Genomic DNA, 22,494 nt, shown 5'->3' on the forward strand with positions numbered 1-22,494 from the left:
AAGAAATCGTGGACTACACTGCCGAGCAGGGCAACCAGGCTGATGGACGTAAGATGGAGGGAGGTTCCTCCTTCCTCCAGCACACCCAGGTCTAATTCTGTGGACCAGAATTCGTAACTCAGGAGCCCAAAGTCAATCGGGAGAAACTTCTGGCAAAGATCAGTTCTGGCACGATGTATTTGTCACATCAGAGGGGGAAATCTCTATTCCTGTCGCTCTCTTTCTGTCCAAATGGAGCTTCAGGCCTTGCCCCTGGGTTCACTTCAGGTGATGTCCTTTCCCATGGGTACCAAATGGTTCCCAAGTGAGAAGTGGCCCAGCAGCAAGTCTGTCCAAGCTCTGTGTGAACCTCGTTTGCTAACATCCTTGTCTAAAGCAAATGCAGGCCCAAGGCCACGTCAGAGCAGACGACACTCAGGGGCACCTAGTGAGGCCGCAGCTGCAGGGAGGGCAGGGATCTGTGCCATCCGAGTGACCTCTCACAAATTCCGTCCTGGTGGCAGAAAATATCCAGAGAGGGGAGAAGGGTGCCCGTTGACACCCACTGTCCCGCAGATGGGGTGCAGTCTGGCTCCAGGCAGTGCCTAGCTTGCCTCTCACCTTCTGTCTCCTGTGCTTCCGACCGATGGGCTCCGTGTCTTCCTTCGGCGTGGCCGCCGCCAGCAGTGTGAATGTCTGAGCAAAGAGAGGCGGGTTCCAAGCAGCCCCACCGCCATCCTGGCCCCGCAGAGGGGTGGGTTATGAACTCAAGAACTGTGGGAGGCCCCCGGGCCAGCGCACCTTATGGCTCTGATTTTCCCCGAGTGGGATTCCTCCTCCCCACCGCCGGCGCTGTCCAGAGTCAGTGGGAGGCACTGCAGAGGCACCCGGATGGAGGCCAGGAACCAGAGGTGCTCTCCAGCCTCACATGCCACCCCTGGGAAAGGCGCGGGGTTCAAATAACTCTTACCCTGGGAGCTCAAAGTAGGAGATTTATTGAAATTTACAACCACCTTCATAAAAATAAAATTTACTGCATCCAGATGAAGCATACTTTACTTTTTCGAAAATCCCGAATTTTCCTCCTTCTCTAGCCTGTGACTCTGCCACGCCTCAGACTTGAGGTGATGATGCGTGCAGAGCTCTTTGAGTGGGGTTCATCCTCTCACTGTAGGGTTTGCTTTGGCTCCTGAAAGTCCATTGTAATTCCTACCTCCAAATGTGAGCCCTTGGAAGCAAAACTCCCGGAGTTTACAGAGCGAGGGAGGGGAGCTCCAGGGCAGGAGCCGGAGGAGGGGCCGGGAAGTGACAGGAGAGTTTATGGGACTCAGTTGTCAGGCCTGGAATGTGAGCTCAGACACTGAAGCCCGGGCTCTAAATCACACAGACACCCGCCAGACCTCCCCTACACAGCGCCTGTGTTTCATGGAGGTGAGGGGAAGTGAAGAGAGGCAGCAGGAAGTATGCAGGGTGGGTAGGGAAGCCGCAGGTGCCATTGGAAGGAGAAATATTGGTGACAGATGTTCCTGGCTTGCCGGAGGGCCCTCGGTGCAGAGAGTCTTCATCGTCCTCAACACCAGCTCTTCCTTGAAGCGTGTGGCAGCAGTGTGATGGCTTTTGCAAGTGTGCTCAGCAGAGATGTGCTATAAATTGCAAGCATGTCGGCCACACAGCCCCTTTTTCCAGCAACCTGTCCATTCCTGCCCTCCTCCAGCCACCCAGTGGGCCAGAACTGATGACACAGAAACCCTGGGCCATAGCAGCAGCTTCTAAAAGAAATACTCAGAAGACTGGACTTGAATCCTACTGTGGCTGGGTCACTGGGCTTTCGGCCTTTTAGATATCTCTGCCAATCAGCCTACTAGTCAGTATGGTATAGAGACTACGAAGTGTTTGTGTGCGCATAGCTATCTGTGTATCATTAGGTCTTTAACTTATCGAATTAACAAGTTCCGGTGAGCCTTAACAATTTTTGAGTCTGGGGGAATTTGGGTGTCCCAAAGAGAGCCTTTCCCAGTTCAAAGGGGTGAGATTGATGTTGAAGATTTCTGAGACAAGCCAGAGAAAGGCAGTGAATAAACCAGGCTGTGAACCTGGGAGAACAAAAGAAAAGAGCAAAAATAAATCTTATGTTTTCATGTGCCAGTTAATCTTCATTGCCGACATGAGTGACTACGAGATTCCTGGAGAGACGAAGGGATCCCGAGATGCTGTGCTCACCGGTGGATCGATTCATCAGTGCTCCCAGCTGGGTGTGCGGTCAGGAGATGACACCTGCGTGGAGGCAGGTGGCCCAGGGGGTGCCGTGGGTGGGTACACCTCTGCACAGCGCTCCCTGGGCTCTGCTTCCAGGCCACGAGGTACCCAGCTTGGCCCCACATTCCCTTCCACCATGATGCTACTTCTTTGAAGCAGTCCAGCCATGATCTGAGATATCTGAAACCATGAACCAAACAATCATTGTGAGTGTCAGGCAGCTGGCTAACACAGAGCACACCCAACTCAGGTCCAAACACTGGGCGGCTTACCCAGCGCTTACTCATGTGCCTTCTGCAGTGGTTTTCTGCTTCTGGCCTTGGCTTTCACCTTGAAAATACATTAGAAAGAAAGCAATTTAAATGTGGGGCAACAGAAGAAAGAAAATCATTAAAATTATAGCAGAGAACAATGAAATTCACTTTCCATGTCCACCACAGAACAGAAATCAAAATCAGCTTAGGGCTATGGCATAGTGCTTGGAATCATACCCATCAGTAAAATGGTTCTCACCACCGCGTTGAAGGGTGATGAAAAAGGAAATGTGGGCCACCTGACTAAGGAAGAGAAAGTGCAAGGTTCAGAGCAGACAGCCCAAGCCCACCTGCTGGGTATCGGCCTCAACCAAGGCACACGTCTCCTATTTGATGGGGCCTTGGAGGGAGTCTATTTTGGAAAGCGGACATATCCTCTGGAATTGCTCTTTAGCGTTAGGGTTTGTAGAAACCAAACGCCACACTTCTTCCCCATTCTTCACTGTCTTCGGCCCCACTGTAATGATAAAACAAGAACCACAGGGCCCAAGTTGATTTTCAATATTATACTGTGGCCGACGTCAATTCTCTGATATTTATCAAACTCTGTGATCCTTCCTTCTCTCCTTATCCCGCCCACTCTTAGACTTAGAACCTCAGAAACGAAAAACAGAGAAAGGGACACTCATCCATGCCAGCTCTCTGCATGAAATGACCGAGCACACTTCTGGAGATGAACATGGAGCACAGCCCTCCACTCCCTGGCCGCCCTGCAGTGGGACCTCCTCCCTCCCGCTGAGGCCCCAAGCAAACTCCCTCTGGCCCGGCCCACCACCCTGCTACTGTTCTGCACAGTGGCAAAGGCAAAGCCAGCTTTGACTTGTGTGGGAGAGGCATGAACGTTAACCCCACTTTGCTGAAAGAGACCAAACCCTAGAAAAGCAGGGTGAGACACAGGCGCAAGAAGAACTCAAACCAGATTCCTTGGCCTCACGTGGTTCTGCCAGGCACCTAGGTTTTGAACAGAGTATACTTTACCCTGTGACTCATTCTTTCTTAAAGTCCTTATGTCACTTAGCCCATCACTCAGTCAACAGAGGCTTATTGAAACCTGCAGTGCTTCATTTGCCAAAAAATGTTTCATAAAATTCTGTTTGATTTCTTGAGGAGCCACCATGTTGTCTCCTTCCTGGTACCACACGTGTTCACATTCCCACCAGAGGGCACAGAGTTCCAGTTTCTCCTCACCCTGGCAATGCTTCCATTTCCCGTTTGCATCATTTTGTTTTCTTTTGGCTTGTTTTTGTAACCCTGTCCTGCCGGGTGCAAACGTGTCACATTGTCCTTTGGTTTGCATTTCCTTAGTGATTAGTGATTTGAGACACTCTCCATGTGATCATTGGCCGTTTGTCTATCTTTTTCAAGAAATATCTATTTGAGTCATTTGCCTATTTTAAATTCAGTTTTGTTGTTGAATTTTACAGCTCTTTATATATTCTGAACTTGAACCCTTTATCAGATATATTGTCTGCAAGTCTTTTCTCTCATTTTGTGGCCTGCTTTTTCACTCCACAGATCTTTTCCTTGAATGCACGGAATGTTTTTAATTTGAGTACATCCAGCATATCTATTTCTCTTTTTTTGTCTGCGATTTTGTAGGATGCAGTGACTTCCTAGTGGATTTATGCTGGGAAGATAAGCAAGGGAGGAAAAACAATTTCCATATGAGAATACCGAGCAAACTCACGTTTTACATTAGTCTCTCTCACTTTGAAAGGTGCCAAAGGTGCTGGTATAGAGGTCCTGGGTTCTATCCTCAGCCTGGAAAATAAAAAAGTAAAGACAAATAAATAAATAATAAATAAAAGGTGCCTTAGTCATCTATCATGGGCTGCCTCCCAAGTCATCCTTGGATCTCCCCTCCCACCTGCCCATCCTCTTTACCAATTCATGGACCCTCCCTGACCCCCGCAGACCAGTGCTGACATTTTCCTCAGAACCCTTTCAAACCCCAGAGGCTCAGACTCTCCTCTTTGAAGACGAAGCTGTTCCACCCTGAGCCCTGAGAGCAATTCTGCCAGCTACCAAGGCAGTTTCCATGGCCTGGCAGAGGTGAACAGAGGGGCAAGGGAGCCAGGCACGGAAAGCCCCCTCATTCTGGAGATGCGGCTGGATGGGCAGGTACTGGGGGCCCTGAGACGGCCTCGGGGGGCAGAAGAGCCTCTGTTTGGGGAATGTTTCTGTTAGCTGCACTGCAGAGACCCCGCCTGGGAGCTCCAGCCAGACTCTTGAGGCTGTACAGCCTGGTGGGGTGGTTCCTCTCTGAGTCCCAGGCCCAGACATCAGGGCGGCGGATGGGAGAGCTGGCTTGGCTGATCTAACAGGGTCCACGCGGCCGGACCGCGGTGCCCGGCCCTGGGCTGCCTCGTTCTCATCCACGTGGTCCTCTGCTGCCGCTGCTTCGAGGCTCCTCCCACCGCTGTGGGGGTCTCCGGGGAGCCGAATTCTGTGCTCCCCGGGCTTCTCAGACAGGGGAGAGCTGCCAGTCCCCTGGATTTGAGCTCAGGACCTCAGAACATCACTTCTGCCTCCTCGAAAGTCACAGGAGGAGCAAATAGACCGCACCTCCTGAAGGAGGGGACTTCTACCTAGAACAAGTCATATGGGAAAGGCTCCGATTAGGCACCTCAGAGTTGAAAGGAGGAATGCAGGGAGAGGATAGCTTCTTCCTAAGTTGCCTCAGGTTTCCAAACCCAAACCCTTACACTTTCCGCTCTTCAGTAGGTCCCAAGCACGTTGTTTTCTCTCCTCCACCAGTGCCGCACCCTAGAATATCACCGTGGTGACCGGGCTTACTGCTGCAGGGGTGCTGCATGTGCTGCGGGGGAGTCAGCTGTTCACCCGGGGCCTGCACCTCTGAGGCAGAGGGTGGGGCGCCCACCTCGGCGCTCTGCGCTCGGTATGTGAGGTGAGCGATTGTCCCGCTGCGCACTTTCCCGGAGAGCTCCCTCGGGGCCTCACACACACCTTCTCCACCATGAAAGGCGAGGCTGGGTGCGCTTTCTGCCCTTGGAACATCTGAGCTCTTTCTGCAGGCCTGTGACAGCTGCCGGCCGGCCGGCCGGATGAGGGACAGGAGCTGAGGACTGGGGTGCCTTCCCCAGCAGACCCCGCCTCACTGGACAGGCAAAGGCCCGGGCTGCCGTGGGGACAGCCCGGGAACCGCTCGGGTCTGTAACGCAGTCTGAGAAAGGAAGCTCAGGCAGGGCCACCACATCCTCTGTGCAGACGTCAAGCTCCTTGTGACGCCGGCTGTCGGGCTGTTTTGAGTGAGGATGTTGCCCCCTTACGGGTCTGACATGGTTTGGCCTGGTGCCCCGACAGAATGCAGTGCAGGCACAATCTGATCTTCCGGTAATTGTCTATTGAACTTGGCAATCCAAACTAATGTTTTCCTGTGAAGCGAGGCCAGAACATCACTGGGACAGTGGCTGGGTTAATTAATGAGGCATAATAATGTGCATAATAAACGCTTATGATCCGAATTCTCCTCCCCCTCTTCCCCTCTCTCCTTCCCTCAGTGGAGAGCAGGCCTCGCCGGGGTCTGTGAGTCACACTTGGTTAAGAGTCACTTCTTGTAAACAACAGTGAGGGGAAAATAATAACTTGAGAACCATCTGTTTGATTGAGTCCTTGACTTTTTTTTTACATTTCCCCCCATTGCATGTTAAAGGAAGTAAATAGGAAAAGAACTTCTAATTATATTGCTGTTTACTGATTACAGGATAACTTTAATTGTATTTATTTTGAATACCATTGTGACCCACACCCAAAGCCTTAGTCATCTTCTTTCTGATTGCTTCTTCCAGCCCCCGTGTCACCGGATTATGTGGCTAATTGCATGTAGCTTCCAGCTTGCTGGGATCGGAGGCCAGGGGCTCTGAGGCAGCCGGAAGGAGGGGCTCGCTGTGCACCCTAAGTCTGCTGAGAAAGGAAGTGTCTGCCAGGGGTGGGAGCAGGGCCGGTGGACACGGGGCAGAAAGCACAGCGTTCAGTCTGGCAGTTTCACCCAGGAAGGCAGAGTGTGGAGAAACTGTTAGCTGCTCTTTGGTCATCTGCAAAGTTAGATCCAACAGCTTTCGTTCTGTATGTAGCTACTAAGTACCAAGCCTGTGCAGCAAGCGGAGCCAGCCCGGGCCTGGCCAGAACCCAGCTCTGCCCACTGAGGATGCCCTGGAGGCCCAGGGAGAGCAGCAGTACAGTGCTGGGGTGGGGTGGGGGGTGTGTGCCTGGGCGTGACCCACCTTTCCGACCCAGGATCTCAGCTGTACCCACAAGGACCCAGCAGGGCTGAACCTCAGCCCTCCCTCCGCCTGCAGAGCAGGAGGAACACATGGCCTCACCTCAGGGCCAGCATCGCCACTCTGCCAAACAGCTGTCACTTAGCCCATGACTTACTTCAGTTGAAAATTTCTTGAATTCATGACTCCAAATTTTTTCTAAAAATGAGCGCCCTTCTTGATCAAAGTCAAAACTTGTCTAAATTTTTGTCCAAGAGACAGCATGAGCCAGGCACTGTTGGCACATGATGTCACGAGCTCATGCTGGGCTCGCAGCGCTGCCAAGAGCCCAGAAGTCAGAACCTCACCTGGGCCAGACTGGGGCAGGAAGGCCTGTGCATCACAGGGGGTGAGGTCACAATCCCACCTCTCCTTAGGGCCAACTTCGGGGAACCGGGCACACCAGGAAGCAACAATGCTCACCAAAGAGCCAGCCTGGCCGCTGCTGACCCTGCCAGGTGAGTCACTGGCGCACCCGTGGGCAGGGATGCTGGCTGCTCCTGCCCCCTCGGTAATCCGTGCCTGACTTCCAGGCCATTGTGACAAATGCTTCGACGGTTGCCCAACAACCTTGCAGAAACACTCCCTTAATTGCGTATTTTAAAATTAAAGCAAACAGAAACAAAATTTATTTTGAGAATTAGCTAAATATAAAATTGCTAGAGAAAGAAAAATGGCTATCACTGAACATATCAACAGGACATTGTAAAATTACGACTCGGTGCCACTGATTCCTCTGTTTTGACTCAGCACAGAGGCACAGATCTGCTCACAGACAGACGTGGAGTGCATCTGCTGAGTCCCCAGTTCAAGTCACGGGCTCTGCAAGCACTGGAGGAGCCCAAGGCTGAGATGCACAGGGCTTCAAGACACCATCGTGACAATGTGTTCAGAAGGCAGAGAGGAGAGGGAATTAAGACTGTGGGCTGTTCAAGAGAATCACAGCTTTGCATCTGGAAGGAGTCAGGGTTACCTCACCTGCCCATTGTTCAGGAGTGTGCTTCGAGTGGCACCGAGGTGTGCTTTAATCTCTCTGCCATTCCTTTCCTGGGATGGGTCTTACAAAGTTAGGTGACCTTGTCCCTCTGGATGGAAGTCAGTTGATACTCCAGGAGTCCAGATAAGCACAAAAGCAAATCCTTTACAGCACAAGGCCCAGCGTGCAAGCTACATGCAGTGCACAAGCCCAGCTGGGGGCAGGCAGGAAGGCTGTGCGGGAAGTGGGGCTGGGAGCCGTCGTCCAGGGGCTGCTCCTTCTCTACTCCCCATCTTTGCTCTTCCGGGATCAGTTTCTATAACCAAAGTCCCTGCTCCAGGCACCAGCTCAGTCCTGGAAACGGAGCTGTTCCCTCTGTTTGCGACCTTGCTGGGCCTCTTACAGAGGTTAGCCTCCGGCCTGATCTGAGCACGGACTTTGGGATCCCAGCCTTTCCTCAGCCCTGACAGTGCTCCCCTTGCTCCTGGGCGTCCTCTGCAGAGGCATCCTCCCACCACGGGCGCCCCCTGGTGGACCCTGGTCCAACGTGCAGCCACAGCCGTGTCCCCAGGCAGGGGAGCAGGACGGCCCTCATCAGAGGCGGCCGTTGTGTCAGGAGCCATCGTTTACTATGCACTGGGCTCTGTTCTACTGATGCCGAGACAGGCAAGGCCGCACATGTGACCGAGGGAAATGATCCGAGCACCTGCCGCCTGTGAGATCGTCTCAGAGCTTCGTGATAATACACAAGCGCCTGCTGTGAGGAACCCTGGCTCTTCTCCGCGCCTCGGAAGCCTAGGCACGCGGTGGGGAGCAGCTTGTGTGCTCCTTACCACCCCACGGTACAGGGCCACGGGTGAGGGACGCAGCTCAGGGATGGTGAGAAACCTCCCCCAGGCCCACTGCTTCTCTGCATCACGGCCGGGGCCTGAGCCTGCAGCTGGACATCCAGTGAGGGCAGCCCTCCCAGCCCTCCCCTGCAGGGCTCCTGGATGCGGCCTATAGCTTTTCCCTATAGCACAATGGGAGCCCCTGTTCCCTCTGGGTTTATTTTTCTTATTTAGAAAAATAAGCTGAACAAATGTTCATTACAGCAGCTTTGGAATTCGCAAAATAATACAAAGAAAAAAATATCACTCTGCCAATCAATCTCCCAGAAAAGTCTCTTTACCCCTGCTGTGTACCCTCAGCCTTCATGCTTTTCTAACAGGTCTTCTCATGCGTTGAACTCACACTGCTCATCTTGCTTAGTGCTGTCTTGGGTAACCTCCTAGTGCGCATTTCCCCATCCTCCAGCAACCATGTACGTGTCCAGCATCTCTGTGGGTCACAATGTGTAGATAATTTCCCGACCACTGGACACTTAGATTGTCTCTGATTTTATACCAAATAAACACTGACAAAGTTGAGATCTCAATGTGTTGGCAAGATATAGTTTGCTGTACTCAGATTATACCCTTAGGATAAATTCCCATGCTTAGAATTATTGGATCAAAACATAGGAACGCAATAAGCCTACGGGGCCCCATTGTTAAAATGTTTTACGGGGAGCTGACAAATGTCCCGCCAGGCCATGTAACATCGCGGCAACACCATTACTAGCACGGAACCTGAACACAGGGAACTGCAACACTCTGAAGAAAGTGTTCCTGGGCTGCAACCGCCTGCAGCCTTGAGGAACCCATCTGCCGGGCTCCTTTCACCTGGAGACCCTGTGTGCAAGGCAGAGGAGGGGATGAGCCGAATCACAACAGAAGGACCGGCAGAGCGTGTGCTTCAGTCTACATAAGGGGTTTCCCAAGGGGAACGGCATGGACCCAGGGAGTTGTTCCCTAAAAGGGGTGAGAGAGAAAGCGGAAGTAGGGAACCAATAACTAATACAACCAATAAAAAATAAGACCCGAGGTTTATTTGGCTCTTTCTCCACTAAATGCTCTGCTGGTGCCCCTCGGATTGGTTTGGCTCCTTCCATCAAGTCGTCCTCGGCTGCTCTCACCCATAAATTCTTCCCTAAATGTGCGTCTCCTCTGAGTGCCGGCCCAGAGGAGTGGCGATTAGCAGGAGGATGAGAAAGGTCTTAGGAATGGAGGCCTTTAGTCTCCTGGAAGATTTTCTTTAATGTGTTAGTGCCCCCAGATCCAGGCAAGATTTAGAGAAGGCAAGACCGCAGAGCTATCTTCAGTAAAGCAAACATCTTTATTTATTTTGCCCTTGGCAGGAAGACAAGTTTATTTAACGACTACATAATTTATTATCAACTTCAAGATTAAGGATACCTAAAAAAAAAAAACTCTCTTTTGTTTGTTCTTTGAATTAGCCAAGGGAAAATTAGAGATTTTGCCAAACAAGACATTGGGAAAAAAAAAATCATCTACTGGGAAATAATGAGGTCTGGATGAGTCAAATTAAAACCATTCACTGTCTTCGTAAATGCTTTAGAAAAATGAAATGAAATAGTTACCACTGCTTCGAGCCTTGCTGAGTGCTCAGAAATTTCAGACAGCAAAATGCCAGCAGCTTCATGGGTTTCGGGGGAAGGAGAGGGCTGGGGAGAAAGCAGGAACAGGCAGCCCTGGGGAAGCTGAACCTGCACGAGGAAGGGCGGAGAGCATGGGCTTTCCTGACCCAGGCCTGCCTCTGGAAGTGGCCAAACTCACCACAGAAACCAGCTCCTAACTCGGACTAGCAGGGAGGCAATCAGCTGGGCAGTGGCCCGTCATGGGAGGACAGCTCTGTCTCCGAGATCAGGGCTGGCTAAGGAGACTTTCTTTTGGGGAACTGTGAGCCAGGTGCTACCAGGGTGGCCAATGCCTTGGGTTGAAATGGGCAGACTAATAAATTGAATTTCTTTCTTTTCTTTTTTTTGGGGGGCGGGTATCAAGGATCGAACTCAAGACCTTGCACTTGCAAGGCAGGTGTGATGCCACTGAGCTCAATCCCCAGCCCAATAAATTGTGTTTCTTAGCTCAATGGAAAGATGTGAATAGGTCATGCAAGTTTTTAAGATCATTTTTAAACATCCCTGTTTTACAGGCACACACTATAAAGTTAAACCTCAATATTCTTAGAACTCCGATGAGAGGGGTAAGAAAAAGCAGAGTATTTAGATATTGCAAGGAAAAAATTCTACTCCCACTGCCGCCCCTCACTGCACCATCACTCCAGGACAGAACAGAAATTCTCAGTGAGGCAGTGTCCAGTATCTTCTATGCTGCCCCGAGGCTCCAATACAGTGATCAGAGGCAGATTCTCCCTAGCAGGGTGCTGAATCTTGATTCACAGAGTGCCACCAGGGAAGGGGGTTTGCCTGAAAACTTACCTGGCAGCTAGCCATGGAGCCCATCTGGAGCGAGCCCTGGACCCAGATGGTGCCGAACAGATTTGAGGAGAGCAATGAGCTGAACAAAGGAGCCGAGGACCTAAGTCGGTGTCCAGGGAGACCTGGAGTGGAGAGAGACCACTGAGCAGGCCCAGGGTACCATGTGGATAGGGATCGATGACAGAGAAGCCAGCCCGGCACCTCAGGGCTCCACTGCGGCTGTCCTGGTGTTGCTCCTCTTCAGCTGAGTTAGTTCCCACCTGAGGCACCTTGTGGAAAGATGGCAGGAGCCCCCGAGCAGCTTTGTGCGGCCAGAGTGGGGAGCGACCTTGGACACTAGCATTTGGCCCAGGGCCCTGCTTTGGATCTGACAAATCCCATCAGAAGGCAGCAGTGGTTTGAAAGTGAATTGCCAAAGAAATCAAGATATCGTTCCACAGGCTTTCACATGTTTCCTGCAATACAAGGTTATTGTGAATATAAAAATTCCACCATCTCATTTTACTATTTGTAGCTCATCTACTGGCTACTGAACTAGAATATTCCTAACATATCCAAATCTTCTGTGATACAGATACTCCACTAAGTTTTACCATTTCCTCCCAACTATCAGATCCATCTCCCTTGGCAGCTGCCACAGTAATTTCAGAACACTGGATATTCTTTTAGACTGTGAATTATATCTTTCTTTTAATTTTTAATTTTATACTTCATGAAAACTAATAATACCACCTTTTAAAATTTGGGCCTAACTGTTGGCCTCCCTCCCAGGAAGGATTTTTTTATTTACTTATTTTTTGGTACCAGGGATCAAACTCGGGACCTTGCACTTTCGAGGCAGGTGGCAGAACCACTGAGCTAAATCCCCAGCCCAAGGAAGGATTTTTTAAAAAAATTCCTTCAGCCACTTCTTCTGAATCTGAAAGGTCCTAATTAACCACAGTCATGTTTACAGAGTTGCGTGCATGAAGAGTGATCAAAATATATAGTGAATGTTTGCATTTAAAAAGTGTATTACAGCAAAAGACACCCTGCCACCGATCCCCTTCAGAATATGCAAATCCCTCAGTTCTGGCCACTTTCTGCAGCAACTCTGGAAGTCCTCCTTTGTGAGTATCTTTACGAGGGGCAATCAATAATACGGTGAATGTTGTTGTCAAGGGCATCCAGAGAAAAGGCAGGCTGGTAAAAACAGGACTCTGTCCTCAGCCACCTTACTCACCGGATCTGGCTCTGCGCAACAACCGATTCTTCCCCAATCAAAATGGTCACTAAAGGGAAACACTGAATTGATTCAGGACATCGAGGCAGCCACAACAGAGCAACTAAAGACTCTTGAGAAAGAAAATCTCCAGAGCTGCTGCAGAAAGTGGCAAGAACTATGGGATCAGTGTGTTTGAAGTCAGGGGTGGATTTTGAGGATCCATTGAAACATATCTTTCAGCGTAATGGATTTTCATGTAGTCACTGCAGTACTTTTGACAGAATGGTGCAGAGTAGAGAACTCAGAACCACACAGACCCGAATCCCTGTCTCAGCTTCACCATTATAAGGGGTCTCATCCAACATCTCCATGCCTCAGTTTCCACACTGAAAAAATGAAGATCATGGTCGTCGCTGTGCGCTAGGCTTGTGGAGGACAAAGGAGAAAGCAGTGTGGCTTCCATGGCCAACACCCGGCACGTGGTCAGTTCTCCTAAGAAGTTTTCTAGGATTACTTTCCCATTTTGCGCTTCCTGTGAGTGGGTCCTGCGGTCACTATCTGCACTCAGCGCTTCGGTGTTGAGGAGACTCACCCGCTTCCCCGGGCTGTCTGGTCTCTCTGGAAAGAAGTGGCATAGGTCTTTTGGGATCTGCAGCAGGAAGACCGGCGCGTGGCACAGAAGTGTCCGCTGTGGCTGAGTACAATCAGAAAACCCAGTTAAGTCTGATTACGGTGCTGAGCTTCCGTCCTTCCACCACAAGTCAGAGAACAGCGCCCTGGTCCGGCTTGCTCATGAGAAGACCTGGGAAGCACGACTGCCACAGCACGGAGGTGCTGCTCTTTCCCACAGCCCTGCCTTTCTTTAGGAGCCACAGCTGCAGTTTGCTGGTTCTGTTGTGTAATAAAAATGTAATTATGTAATAATACGTTCCACATGTAGCTTATTGTGTGTCAGACGCGGAAATCTGTTTGTCACATGCGCCCACAGTCACGTCTTCCTCGCTGCCAGCACGGCCCCTAGACTCGGTCCCGCTGCCGATCGCACAGATCCCCGCTGTGCTCCGGCCCCCAAGCCTCCGCCTCAGCAGCGCAGGGAGGCACAGACCCGCTGCTCCCCACTCGGTTCTCTTTGCTCCTCTCTCCCTGCACCATGTCTTCTCATTCTCATTTATCATTTCCATCTCCTGCCACGATAGTGTTTCAAGTACTCTCTGCCACTGCTAAAAGTCATATCTCAACTCCGCGTCCAAAACTCTTTCTGGTTTCCTTTTTCTTTATCTTTAACTCCCACCGGTACATGGGTGCAGTGCGTAACGACCGTGTCCACTGTGGGCCGCTGATGCACGCGCAGGTCTTGGTTCTTTTTTTCCTCCCATCCACCCTCCCTCCATCTCTTCGACCTCCTCTCATTTGTGAAAGATGTGTCTCCCCGTTTCCCCGTATCTATCTCTTATCTGTCACCGCTTCGGAAGGAGCCCTTCATCTCTGACTCAGCTTGGGCCCCGTGCATCAGGTTAACGACACCTGTACTCGCTTGTACCTGGTAATTTGCACCCTCGCCTGTCTTTCCTGGGGCAAGGCTGATGGCCCTCACTGGGCGGCACACGGGTCGCCGGACACACGAAGGCTCTGCCTGCAGTGTAACGCACTTTGTCAGGAAAAAACCTGACTGGCTTTTAACTGAACCTGAAAGATTACTAGGAGCCTTTTCAGCTGCAAACAAGGTGTCTCTTCTATGCTTCTGGGCCATCTGCTCCCATTAGGCCTGCATGTTTCATTGCCTTTGAGCTGGTTTTCAACTATGTAAATTCGGAAAACCCAATTAATGCAAATTATTCTTGCTTATGGAAACGCAAGTGAGTTTTGTCCTGTGATACGCACCCCGCAAGCCCAACCTGCTTCCCCGGCACCAGTCTACTCCTGCATCCCCACCTGCCTCTCCATGCACACGCTGGGGATGGCTTTGAACAGGGCCTCACCCCTCACCCGGCTCTCCTTGGCAAGCGAGTCACAGCCTACCTTTGACACTACTCACTCTAAGTTTGAATCAAAGTGAGGATTTGCCTTTTTTCAAAAATTATAGTTTGAAAATTTTATCCAGGCTTCCTTCTGCAGGTCAGTAATTGGAGGGCACAATCTGTGCACCATGGGGTCACTCGTGTGCTGCAGCTGAGAGCAGAAGGACCAAAGAGGACCCTCATGCTGCCTTCTTGCCTGCAGCACACAGAGCTGGGTTACTACGTGTTCATCACGACATTCCCACTTCTGTTGAGAAGGTAAGCACACCTGCTGCTTCCATGAGCACATTATTGGGATTTGTTTTTCGTATGAATTAACCAATACAGCGGGCAAGGTCCAGAGCACTCAAACTCACAAGCAGGAATGAAAACCGGACAAAGTGTGCAGTCGGGGCATCCCAGTGACAGAGGCTGGACAGGCACGGGGAACCAGAAAGCTGGCCCGAGTGCCCAGCCAAGGGTGCAGCAGATTTCTGGCAGCCGGAGACTGAGAGTGAGCATTCTTTGGTTCAGATCACTATTTTCCTGTCCTTCCAAACAGCCTCTATTGCCCATAAGAGTAGAAACTAAATGTGTTTAGTTCATTGCTGTATCCTCAGTGCTTAATTCAATCCTGGAACCAGTCAGGTGTTAATGAATGAATGAACGAGTGAATGAAGAAAATGATGGACCAGAGAACAGCTACGGACTTCCTGTGCAGTCCAGCGACTTCCTCATCTGGGTGCTTCTGGGCTGTGACCCTTACTAGTGTCGAACCTCTGCACAAGTCGTCTCATGAGCTTCCGCGGCTTTGTCTGGAGGCTGAAGGGTGGACAGTGGGTCACAAGGAGCTGCACGGTGACCAGGTCACAACTGTGCCGATCAGATGGGACCAAAAGTGGGTAAGGCAGAAGGAAGAAGGGACACAGATGCCTCCAGGGTGGAGAGCTGGAGACTCTTTCTGCAGAAAGTTCTGGAGACAGCGACAAAGGCTGGTATTCCAAGCGGTTGAATTAGCAGAGTGGTCCGGGTACAGGAAGTGACGGGGTAGAGGCTGTGCCCGAAATCATGTGATCACCAACTCTCTCCTTCCCACCCTGGATGATTTAACCCCCGGACTTTGCACCGTCCTCAGCCTCCTTGAGCTTCACTTGGGCTGCACCTTGGCCAGGAACACCCCTACCCTGACCTGAGCCGCTGCACCTGTCGGCTGAACCGCAAACCTTCCTGCGGGTGCTTCTATCAGATCCACCCCGACAGCCCGGCCCCCTGTTCACCTCTGAATGTAACATGGTTCATGGGCCCATCTGAGAGCCCACACACGGCTGCTGTGCATGGATGGGCCCCCCAGTGAGGAACAAGGTGGGGATGAGGACTCTCTGTGCACCCCTCTATTCACTGGTGCTGGGCCCGTTTCCTCACCCAGAGGAGGCTTCCATGGGACTCTGAAGTAGTGAATGAATACATGGTCCCTGGACGCGCCCACCCTGCCTCGGGGCCACTGATCCCCACCAGATGCTGAGGAGCAAATTTAGACCGTTACTAGGGTTTCACAGATTGAAGCAAACTTCAAAGTCCTCTTCTGAGGAAACTCATGCTCAGGATCCAGACGCAGTTATTCCTGGGTGCTTTGCCATCTCCCGGCTCTCTCACATTCCCACTTCTCTGCCGGGCGGCTGCTGGTGAACATTCGGGTGTTCAAAGGCCTTTCCTGGGTCTCGGGGAGACAGTGCTGAAAGGTGGCCGCTCCCGCTGTCCTTGAAGGCTGGGCTGGTGACTCAGAATGTCCCTGCCACCGCTGGTTGCAAGTGGCCCACATGCTTGGTGCCATGGAGGGTGGGTTACAACGTGCTGCAAGGGACTGGGAGGATAATATGAGAACATCCACTATGCTCTGGTTCTTCAGGCTGCATGATGAATTACAGGGCTAACGCTCAGCAAGTGTTCGTGCAGTACGGTGACCCTAAAGGGTCAGAATGCATCATACACATTGACCCCTCCCATCACCAACAAAAATAAAGAACCGTGGGAAACTAGGGAGAGGGTGGGGCAAGGGAGTGATGGGGAAACGAGCGAAGTGCGTGCATGTGTGAATTTGCCGGAGTGGAGCCCATTAATCTGCACAACCAGCATTTGCTGATAAAACAGTGTAAAATATTTGACATATAAGAGATCAGTTATTTGCTGCTCTCCTGTGAAATTAAACTGTTTTCCCGGACTTGTTGGGTCTTCATGTCAGAGTCCAGTGAGAAGGCGGAGCAGGAGGGCCTGCACACTGAGCCCCTTGCTCATGGCCAGGACAGGATCTCTCTCCTCATCGCTCCCCACAGGGCTCCCCACAGGCTCCCCGGGTGATAGGACACCCCTAACTGCATCAGCACATCTCTCCTCACGACTCACAAGCTGTCTGCACCACAAGAGGCCTGTCTGCTTGTCCTTTCATTTGCTCTCCTGTTCACAGCAGCCAGGCCCACATCACCTTGCATCAGAGCTGCTGGCTAAGTGACAGAGGGGAGGCTTGGAAATGCAGGTGACTCAGGGGCTGCCAGAGCCCACTCAGGAAGCCAGCCTGCCTCCTTCTGCAGGGGTGTGACCTCTACTCCCCTCCTTGACCCAGCCCTACGCAGGCAAATGGGTGGGTCCCTGGCTTCTCGGGCCACCTGTGCACAATGTGGCTGAAGTGCAGGCTGCTGCAAGTCCTGCTGATTCAGAAGACTCATGGGGTGAACAAACGCCATGGGCGAAGGCCGCTTAATTTGTAACACAGCCTGGGCTACAGCTGCCAAATGGGCCTCACTGTGTATCTCGGCTCTGAGCCCATTCCTTAAACCCATCGCAGTGTAAAAGCCGCAGCTGCGGGGCTTTGGCACCTGTGGGGTGTCCCCAAGACGGTTTATGGGGGCTGCCGAATTTTGAGATTTGTTTTTTAAGTATGTACAAGTTCAGTAAAGAAAAAAATTTACAAGGTCAATGAGCCAGAGGTGGTTGGACTGGGTAAGAGGAGCCTTCCGAGAAATCTATCACGGCCTCTGATTTCGAAATGTAAAGAGAAACAGATTGTCCAGGTTTAAATAAAGGAAAGGCAAGACAGAGCAAAACCTGTGTGACTGTCTTACCCATGGGCCAGTCAAGGGCTCCTCCCAACTGCAACGATTCTAATAAAGGCACATTTCTGAATACACAGGCTAAGTCTCAGAATTGTGGTGCTCTCCAGAGCATTTGTGGGTTTGGAGGGCATCTGCTCATTCTGCCGGAACCCTGAGGCCCATGAAGTCCTATGAGGCAGAGCTGGTTAGAAATAAGCAGCACTCAGCCCTGATCACCGCCTGCTGGTCCTTGCTGGGAGCCCTCGGACTCTCATGTGGATGGGCACTGGCTCGGGTGCAGGACCATGCATCAGGGTAGGGATCCGGGCTCTGTGGACACAGAGGGAGCGTGGGGGCCACTGCCCCAATATGGGGTCATGTAGCTAGGCCCCCGGGTCCCCAACACCACTCTCCTGCCCCACAGGACAAGGGGTGGTCTGCCTGCTGCTCTGCCCAACAAGAATGACTGCTTATTTAACATACAAAGAGCCCCAAGTAGAGACTGAGCTGAAAAAAAAATACGACCTCAAGGTTTATTTTCCTATTTTGAAAATTTTATTTTAAAAAGTTAGGCTGTGTTACGGAGTCAAGAGGAAAGCTTGGCTGCGTTTCTATGGATGCAGATCCAGGCCGCGAAGTTGGCTGAGTTAGGTGTGCATTGCAAGATGCAGCCTAAGGAGATGTCAGAATCTGCATTCTAGGGCACTTCACACTTGCATCCTTAGTGAGTGCGGCATGGAGGTGTGTTAGGGTGAGTACTTGAGCAGATGGCCCTGCAGAGGACGGGGGAGGGCAGAGTCTAAGACACAGGTGTGTGGTCTGCTGTCCCCACCAGACCAATCACCTTAGAAACTCTTTGTCCTTAAACTTCGGCTTTCTATGTCTTAAATGGCTTTCTGACCTTGCTTACATTGGAGATTAAAGAAATTAATAGAAGGTATCCTTAAAAATCATATTGGAACTCCTGTATAGAGTTCCATCCACAATAAGGAGCATGCATTGTTCATTCCCAGAATCCCTCTGCAAAGGCAGACTTGCAGGAAGACTGGCTGTGTGTTGGGGTTCCACTGAGTTCTGTGGTGGGGACTCCACACCCCGGAGCTTGAAGTAAGTCTCCCTGCCAGCTGCCTGGTGCTCAATTAAAGCGGCACCCCCTCCTAGAGGTCCCCTGGACCTGGCTCCAGCCTGCTGGCCCTCAGAGAGCAGCAGAGCCCTCCCTCGGGAGGCCTGAGTCTGCTTGGCCCTCGTGGCAGGTGAGGTTGCAGCATGCAACCCCCGCTTGGTGTGACCTCCCCGTGTCCCCCCGGTGGAGACTGTGCCTGGGGAGATGGCTGAAAGAAGGTAAACGTGGAAAATGCCAAGGGACCTGTCTGTGGCCGCAGCAGAAAAGCCAGCCCAACGTCCACCCGTGCAGCCACCTGCAGCCTCCTTAGATGCAAAGCTGCCCTCTCCCTGGGGCGCTGCAGACAGTGTCTGCCTGCCCAATCCATCCGAGGCTGGGGGGTGGGGGGTGGGGTAATGCGAAACACGCACAGCTTCGCTGAGACAAAGAGCTGCAGTCGCAAATGGTCCTTAACCAGGACCAGGCCCCTCTGCTGGCCCCATTTGAAGTCTGCAGACAGAACCCCGCCAGGCCCCTGGGTCCTGAGCTGCGGCTCATCAGTGAGGAATGCGGGTACCTGTGCCCAGCCAGGGCCTGCTGTCAGAACCAAAGCCAGGTCTTGGGAGGGATGGTGGGGTCCTGGGTGACCCTGCTGCCTTCAGGGGCCAGGAGGACAAGGTGGTCGGCAGGAGCCCTAGAAGGACAGGCTATGGGCTGCTGGTCTGGCAGAGGAAACACAGAGCCGGGTGGGAAGGGGGAACAGTCTTGTGGAGAAGCCAGAGCAACAGCTCTGCAAGGGTGTCAGGGCCCTCAGGTGGGAGGGAGCTGTGTGGGCTCCCTGAGAAGGCTCGGGTGCCTGACTTGGGGTGCGTGGGGTGGCTTGCCCTTGCCTTCCCCCAATGACTCTGTAGGCCACCTCGTGCTTTAGCATGGACACTGTCCTGGGAGGAGCAGGCTGGCTAGATTCTGTCCCAGATGGTCAGACAACCCCTCTGCGGGTGCCCACTGGAGCCCCGATGGCCAAGGGAAACTCGTGGCACCCCAGGGTCAGGCACCAGACGATTAGCACTCCCATCAGCTCGGGTGCAGCCAGGCAGAGCCACCAGGACCAGCGGGTCCACAGCTCTTCTGCTCCAAGTGGGTGTTTCTGGGGTCTGCCACGCTCCCTCATTTCTCAGGAACTCCCTGGTCTCAGCGCAATGACATGACGCATTCAGTATTTCTCTCCCTGTGTTGACTGCAAACATTTTAAGGGAGTTTTCCATGCCCAGCATCAGGAAAATGACTAGCTAGACAAACCTCAAAAATGTGTGTGATATTCATTACAAACCATGTAAACCTGTTCTTAAATCATCTGAATTATCAAAGGAAATTAGGAGAGATGTTATTTCATTTTCATTCATTCTTTTATTCATTCAACAAGTATTGATTGAGCACCTACCGCACATCAGTTGTGTTCGTGTTCCAGAGCAATGTTTGATTAGACACAGTTTTGTGGAGAGAGATGTGTGTCCCAACAACCAGAATCTTGGCTATGACACATAGTAAAGTTCTGAAAATGAAGCACAGAGGAACGGTTTGAGAGCTTTCAGAGAGAAGCTGTGTATGAGTCAGTGGGAAGGGCTGCTCAGCCACACTGAGGTTCTCCTCTGCATCGTGGATGCCAGAAGGGGAGAATCTCAAGCGCTGAAAGCAAAGAATAGCCAGCGACACTCCGGTGGCCAGGGAAACCATCCTTCAGAAATAAGGGGCAATGAAGACACGGTTGGATCAAGCAAACACTAAAAGAATTCATTGCTAACAGAGCAATGTGTCAGTAACTGCGCGTGCACGCGCGTGTGTGTGTGTTGCTGGGCATCAAACCCAAGTTCTTGCAAACTTTAAATATGGCTAAAAAAAATTCTTTTTAAGAGACAGGAGAAATCTTAGAACAACATGAAGGAAGCAAAAACACCAGAAAGAGCAGAAACATGAGTACAAAAACATTCACTTTCTCATCCCTATCAAGTGTATAAAGCACACTTGTCTGAAACAAGAAGCACAGCACCGCCAGGTACTCGGCAGGGGTTTGTGAGTATGGCAGAGGTGATGGGTGAAGATGGAAACGAGGTCCACACTTCAGCTGAAGTGGAGTGTGCAGGTGGGGCAGACGCTGACCAGCCACCAAGAGGACACCAGGAACGGGGACAGGAAAGCACTGTGGACAACTGAGATGAAATTCTGGAAAGTGTTCAGATAACTTGTGGGAAGGCAAAAAAGATAGATACACAGAAGAGAAAGAAACAAAATAAATAATCGAGTGGCAGAATGAGCACTGACATATTAGCCCTGGATGAGAGGCTGATGGTCTGAAGAGAACAACCGAAAGGCAGGGATCAGCGGGGTAGACTGAGAGAGAATGACCCGGTTACACGCTCTCTACAGGAATCTGATTACATACTCAGCAACAAGATAGACAAAGACATAGCACTCAAAAGTTAATCATGAAAAGCAGTGATTGCTTCATTAATAATCAAAGCTGGAATCGCTGACTGCAGAGAAAAGAGAACTGACTACTAGTAACAAAGAGGAGAGGGGAACATGCTGTAAGGGCATCACCACCAAGAAGACAAACCAGTCCCACGCGTGTGTGCATGGAACAAGGGAGCTCCAAATACACAGAGCACAAGTGAGAAGAGAAAGGGATAGACTTATTTGTAGGACTCAGGATTTCAGTGTTCACCATCAGCAATTGATAGAGCTGCTGCAGAGAAAAATCCAGAGACTACAGGTCTGAATCCAGGACCTAACTCAGGTGATAGATAGATAGATACATACATACATACATACATAGATACATAGATAGAGATAGACTATATATACACATATATATACATATATATATACGTCCTGACAACAGCAAAATATGCCTGTCTCCCAACAGAGTATGAGTCCCCAACAAGCCCAGTCCTGAGACTGCAATCTCAAAAACTGCAACACATTGAAATCATTCAAAATATATTCCCTGAGAGTAATGGAATAAAGCTATAAGTTAATAATAGAGAGATAGCAGGAAAATTCCCAAATTTGAGAAAAGTTCTCCAATACATAATTTAAAAGCCTTCCTCAAGAAAGGAAGAAAAATAAAAGCAAAATAAATGAAAACTAGCAGAAAGAATAACGATTACAGAGATCAATAAAAACAGAATTAATGAAATAAAAATGCTTCAAACAATCAGTAAAAGCGACGTACTTTCATCAAGACTAATGAGAGGGAGAGAGTACAAGTCATCGATAAGAGGAATGAAAGGGGATGCACACTACAGAGCCTGCAGCCAATAAAAGGATAATAAAACAATATTACAATAAAACTTATAATTATCGATTTCACAACTTATAAGAAATAGCCTCATTCCTCAAAAGCCACAAACAACAAAAACTCACTCTCGATATAACCATAAAAGAAATTTAATTCATGGTTTTAAAGCTCCCCTAAAAAACTCTCCAGGCCCAGGTGGTTTTGCTAAAGAATTCTGACACATTTACAAAATCAATGCCACTTTTCCACAATCTCTTCCAGAAAATAGAAGAGGAAAGAACACTTCCCAATTCATTTTATATCAGTATTAAGATATGTAAATCAGACAAGTAACATATAAGAAAGAAAACCACAGATCACTATTTCTCATGAAGTTAGAAGCAAAATATTGAAAAATCATGTCCAACAATGTATTTTTAAAATCACCCACGGGATCACGAAACACGTGGTCTTTTAAGACTGGCTTCTTTGCTGGATCTACTAGGCAGTATATTAGTGGTTGCCTAGACTAAGTGCTGGTAGAATGGTGGGAATGTCTTGGTCCATTTCTGCTGCTATAACAAAATACCATAGACTTGGAAATTTATAGATAATAGAAATATATTTCTCAGCATTCTGGAGTCTGGAAATGCAAGCTCAAGTTGCCCATAGATGGGGTGTCTCTGCTTCCAAGATGGAGCATT

At 50.5% G+C, this 22,494-nt stretch overlaps 1 long non-coding RNA gene across 6 annotated transcripts; it reads right to left on the reverse strand.

Annotated features, from left to right (window-relative positions):
• Nucleotides 1–958: 958 nt before the first annotated feature.
• On the reverse strand, nucleotides 959–7,217 carry LOC101714969 (uncharacterized). Of its 6 annotated transcripts, none has more exons than XR_015450738.1 (6): nucleotides 7,138–7,217; nucleotides 4,237–4,310; nucleotides 2,840–3,006; nucleotides 2,508–2,565; nucleotides 2,200–2,415; nucleotides 959–2,072 (listed from the first exon to the last, which is right to left on the reverse strand). It is a non-coding gene; the product is annotated as an uncharacterized LOC101714969 (long non-coding RNA). The 6 variants fall into 6 exon arrangements; XR_002390093.2 differs by lacking the exon at nucleotides 7,138–7,217 and adding an exon at nucleotides 6,948–7,131; XR_002390094.2 differs by lacking the exon at nucleotides 7,138–7,217 and adding an exon at nucleotides 5,517–5,784.
• Between the last annotated feature and the right edge of the window lie 15,277 nt (nucleotides 7,218–22,494).

The sequence above is a fragment of the Heterocephalus glaber genome, unplaced genomic scaffold (assembly GCF_053883595.1).
Source record: "Heterocephalus glaber isolate CG9 unplaced genomic scaffold, H.glaber_assembly_v1.0 deba00001067, whole genome shotgun sequence".
NCBI lineage: Eukaryota > Metazoa > Chordata > Mammalia > Rodentia > Bathyergidae > Heterocephalus > Heterocephalus glaber.